This window comes from Choloepus didactylus, chromosome 14 (assembly GCF_015220235.1).
Source record: "Choloepus didactylus isolate mChoDid1 chromosome 14, mChoDid1.pri, whole genome shotgun sequence".
NCBI lineage: Eukaryota > Metazoa > Chordata > Mammalia > Pilosa > Megalonychidae > Choloepus > Choloepus didactylus.
In genome coordinates, this window is record NC_051320.1 from 32,750,911 (window position 1) to 32,756,158 (window position 5,248).

At 34.9% G+C, this 5,248-nt stretch overlaps 1 non-coding gene across 1 annotated transcript; it reads right to left on the reverse strand.

The window, feature by feature from the left end:
• Positions 1-4,439: 4,439 nt before the first annotated feature.
• LOC119509700 lies at positions 4,440-4,541 on the reverse strand. Its single transcript, XR_005211763.1, has one exon. It is a non-coding gene; the product is annotated as a U6 spliceosomal RNA (small nuclear RNA).
• Between the last annotated feature and the right edge of the window lie 707 nt (positions 4,542-5,248).

Below are 5,248 nucleotides of genomic sequence, written 5' to 3' on the forward strand. Positions count from 1 at the left end.
TATAAATTCCTGCCAGATGTTGTGCTTTGCTGGAGATTTGAAACAACAAATAACCCGTAGATATCCACAATGAAGATGCTGGAGCAGCAAAAAGGGTAGCACAGTTATCAGCAGACTGGCAGACAAAGAGTAATCTAATCCCTCAAGAATGGAAGGCAGAGCCGGGTTTACATTCCTCAGCCTAGCAGCCGGCAAGAAAAACCCAGGTTACATCCCAGGTGCGTAACTTTAAACAAAACATTTGACTCTATTCCTCTCAGTTCTAACAATATTTTTTTCATTAATTTATTAAACAGACTTCAACTGAACTCCTATGCACTCTACTAGGTACTAAATAGTGAGCTAAGGAGACAGTTAAAAGCACATGGTCCTAGCCTTCAAAGTTGTTAGTGTGTGCCAGGCACTGTTCAAGTGCTTTTATATATTATAGTGCTTAAACCTTACATAGCCACAATCCTGTGAACATTTTTCCTGAGTTTTTTAACTGATGATACTAAATCTTAGAGAGGTTATATAAGCTACTGAGAGGCAAGACCTGAATGCAGTTCGTCTGATACCAAAGTCCTTTGCCAATTATTTTGAAGGACCTAAGCATTTTACAAATTTTAGTGAGGATCAAATAAGAAAAGGTATGCAACACAGTGCTATAAAATGTAATATACTACACAAATATCTGTTGTTGTTAAGATCAACCTGAAAATAACAGAGATTTTTCCCCTCACCACTTTTAGATTTGATTATCCCCACTCTATTAATTTGGACACTCCACTTAAATGGCACCCACAGACCAAACTAAAATTCTCTCTATATAAACAGAAACACTATCAGGGATTCCCTATCAGCATGTCTAAGCCCCTTAGTGAATATTAAACAAATATAAAACCAAGTAAGACATTTTTCTACATATGAAAACCTCTGAAAAGCACAAGTCTACTATTTACATTAGACTTGGAACATCTTTAGTAATTCCTTAGGCACTTTAGGGTTATCCACCAATTAAATGAGAATGATGATATTAATATAGCACCTGCAAACCTTATAAATGTAAAATGTCTTTCATTTCACCAGAATCTCTAATTTAATATTGATTCCATTAACAAAGAATTTTCCTCTTACACATAATTTTAATATGTTCTTTATCCTAGACCAATACATTATAACCAAAATACATAAAATCAAGAAAAAATAGAAAACGAACAAAAACAAACCCTCCGTCTCTCACATTTGCCTACTTTACACCATCTCTACCATTTGAATTCTTTTGCACCTTTAATAGAACAATGTGATTTTATGAACAAAACGATGGGCTAGGAATCAAAAATAATTACCACCTTTATTAATAAAACTACTAATTTACTGTTTAGATTGGAGAAAATTTCATCATAATTTTAATTTCTCACATGATTCGTAAAGCATTTACATAAAGATATGAGGAAGAACACTAAATAAAGGATAGTTCCATTTAGATATTAACACAACTAGTTAAAAATAATAAGATGAATCTCATGGCTTTTTTAAAAATTTGTTGTTTGGTATCTGCTGCCACAAGAAATAACTTGTTTATTGGAGTCTTGGTTAAAGGAGCTCATTATAGATTTAAGAATGAATGGTAGTTGAAAAATCCCATTCTTGGCATATTCCTCTTCAAAATAACATTATTTTATGGAAAGGAGAGAAATGTTGACCCTTGAAAAAATATGAAAGGAATTTTACAGTCTTTAAAAGCATAAAGGAATATTTCCAGAATTTTTCATTTGATAATCAGCTTTACCTCCAAAAATCTGCTTTTTAAAAAAATATTTAATTCAAATACATTATTGTAATTAGTATCACTTAAACTTCCATTTCTTCACAGTTTCCGAATGACTAAAATTTTGTCAATCAAGTTTAACAGTTATGCATACTATGGTTCTTGGCACGTTCTAAAAGGATCATGTAAATGGCATGTTACGAAGGATAAAATACGGTTCAATCAATATTTTAATAAATTGTATGCAAATACTAAATTAAATTTTTAACTCTATTTAGCCAGCATAAATGTGTGAGATTGGCCTTTATGTGGAACATGCTTTAAAATATGTGATCAATAAAGTTCCTTTAGTTCAAATTGGACATTTTCTCACTGAAGAATATTTCATGCGCTGAATAAGATATTTATAAATATAATCCTTGAATTCAATTCAGTTTTAATTTCCTTTGTTGTTTTAGAAGCGGTTATTGGAAAACTTGCATATATTTCTCTATTATAGCACCTGTTATTTGTAAATACTTAACACATTCCATTTACAATAAAACACACTTTAATTTTGAATTTGCTTACAGAAAATATGACATACAATAGCAATAAAATAATGCTATTAGCATACCTTTTTTTTTTTGCAATGTACACTACTTGGGAAATGAAAGATTTTCCATTATATGTTAATGTTCTCACTTTGATACACAGCACCACCCGTATAGACTATTGGAAGTGAAGTAAGGACTCCGTTTTCAAAAACTGCATCATTCTAATTTAATGACAAACATGTGAAGACTTACTTTTTCTAACAAATTTGCATGGACATCATTTATAGGTTTATTATGGACAAGTTGGGTTATAATTTGAGGTGATAATAATGACATTTATAAATGAATACATGGGAACTGCTCCATTTATTTGGGGGACATAGGAGTTTCTGTCAAATTAGAGATCTTTCTGTTTCGGATGCAAAAACATTTTGCAAAATGCAAAAACATCTTACATGAATGGCATGATCCATCATCTAAATAAAGTGATGACCAAATTAAAATGGTTAAATACAGGCCTTTAAAAATTATTTATACAACATACAGCCAAGTTTATGTAAATGTACTAAAGTAACTGAGTCAGATATATTGAAAAAATGGAATAAATTTGCACCAGTTTTGCAGTGTATGGGTGTTATTACAAAGCAAAGACTGTTGTGTTCGGTTTCAGTATGCTTCTGAAATCAAAAATTCACACACACATACACACACACAATTTTCTAATACTGAAAACTGGTTCCTAACTAGGCACGTATTCATTTTAACATTGTGTCTTTTCAAAGAAAACTGAGATGTTATGCATGGCAAAAATCTATCAGGTGAAATTTATGAAAATTTACAGATTACCTAAAATGCTAGGAGTTAATTATAGTCTGCTTTCCCTGGCATGTCAGCTTGATTAAATCTGGAGTTCTGAGATGAATTGGCCCAAATTCATTAGTGTTCCCTGGGTGCAGATGTTGGTCAAGGTCAAGCGAAGCTCACTGACTGTAATGTTAGAGAGGAGGGGGAAGGGATTCCAAAGGAGGTAGACTCTTAAAAGGTCTGGAGTTGCAGCTAGAAACTTTGATACTTTTTAACTTAATAAATCTTGACAGCCTAATCATGGCTAAGCCTTTGCAGTGTTATTGGTACAGATGGCAAAGCAAGACATATTTAAAGAGATCCCAGCAGCTAGGAGTAAGAGAGCCCTGAATCCAAATGCGGTGTTGGGCTCTAGGAGAAAGTGCAAGCAAGGAGGATAAAAAGCTACACGGCATTTCCATCTCTTGACATCTCCAACAGCCTCAGATACAAAATATGATAAGGCTCCTGCTGAGCTAATAAGCCCAACAAATGTCTGTGTCCGTGAAGTAGATGAAGTGGGATCAAGTAGAGGGGGCTGCTGTATGAAAATAAGCCAGCACCCAGGGTATAATGGCACTAGGGAAAGCTACAAGGTCAGGCTGATGACAGAGACTCCAGTTAAGTAGGAACACCATCAGTAAGAAAAGGTTGACTGCTGGATCCAAGACACATGACTATTAAAATAAAATGAACTATCTATTTAGAGGAAGCAGGAAAATAAGAAAAAGAAGAAAAGAAAAACCCTCTACAAGGCTTTCATTTTTTTTTTTTTTTCTCATATATGACAGCTGCATCCTTTTGCTTATTTACAAGCAACCCAGCCCAGGCAGAAACGGGAATACTGGGCTGGGGCTGGGGAATTGAGAATGGGCATGTACTTCACAATGCTGCTAAATTTGTTGGTTCTGCTCTCTGATTTTAGTGGGTTCACAACCTATGCTAAGCATTATTTGTTTAATCAAATATTGGATCAAGATGAACAGAGTAAAGAGCACTTCATCATGATCCACAAGTTTCCATGGGAAAAAGAATGCAAGATGAAACCTACATTCTTCCTCAGTTTTCCCTTTCTCTGTTTCCTTACAGGTAGAGAATGTACTTATTCATTCTTATTGTAAGATATCTTTTCCAGTAAAAGAAAGAATTGATTTGAAGATGAAATTATACGATGTTTGGATCTGTTCTGAATAGCAACCCTGACACGGGTTATAAAAATCAGCCCATGTGTTTGGCTTGGCTTTGTTTTGTTTAGAGAAAACTGGCTCACCTAATTTACTCACAGATTAAAGAGAACTAAAACATTAGCAAAAAATATGGAATGCTTCACAGATTTGCATGTCATCCTTGTGCAGGGGTCTTACTAATCTCTGTATGGTTCCAATTTTAGTTATACATGCTGTAGAAGCATGCACTGTGCTTGGCTTTTGACAGAATACACATCTGTGGTGACCACCTCTTCTGGTTTGCCTGGGACTATCCTGGATTTAGCACTGAAAGAACCATGCCCACAAACCCCCTCATTGGTCACCATCTAACTATGACTGAACCAATATTTTTGAGGCAAAGCCAGATCCAATTGTATGGCAAGTCTGGCTGGGTCTAGGAGGCAGAATGTGTAGAAAGAGAGAGTGATTAGTCAGTAGACAGCCAAAGCAGATGATTAAGGGCAAGAAACACTCCCAGGGGACTACATCATCCAGATTGGTTGTCACCTTGATCAAATGGCCTTATCATTCCCAACTCTTTCCCTTGTGTCCTGGAGCAACTTTCTCTTATTACACACACACACACACACACACACACACACACACACACAGTGTAGAACAATTAAAACAATACCTGTAAACTGTACTTCTTTATTGTTTTTCCCAGTTGTTCAAATGATCCCCATCAATTTTAAAACCAACCGTGGAAAGTCCACGTAGCAACCCACTCACTCTGTGCACCACTGTCCAAGCCAACAGAAACACTTAGAGATTAGCTGACAATGACAAGGCTTTTCTTCAGGTTTACAGAAACAAAGCCAGCATACTGAAATAATACTTAAGAATCTCCTTCTTTGGCTTTAAGAATAGTATTGCATAATCTTCGTTTCTTATTTGAGTAATAATTAGAA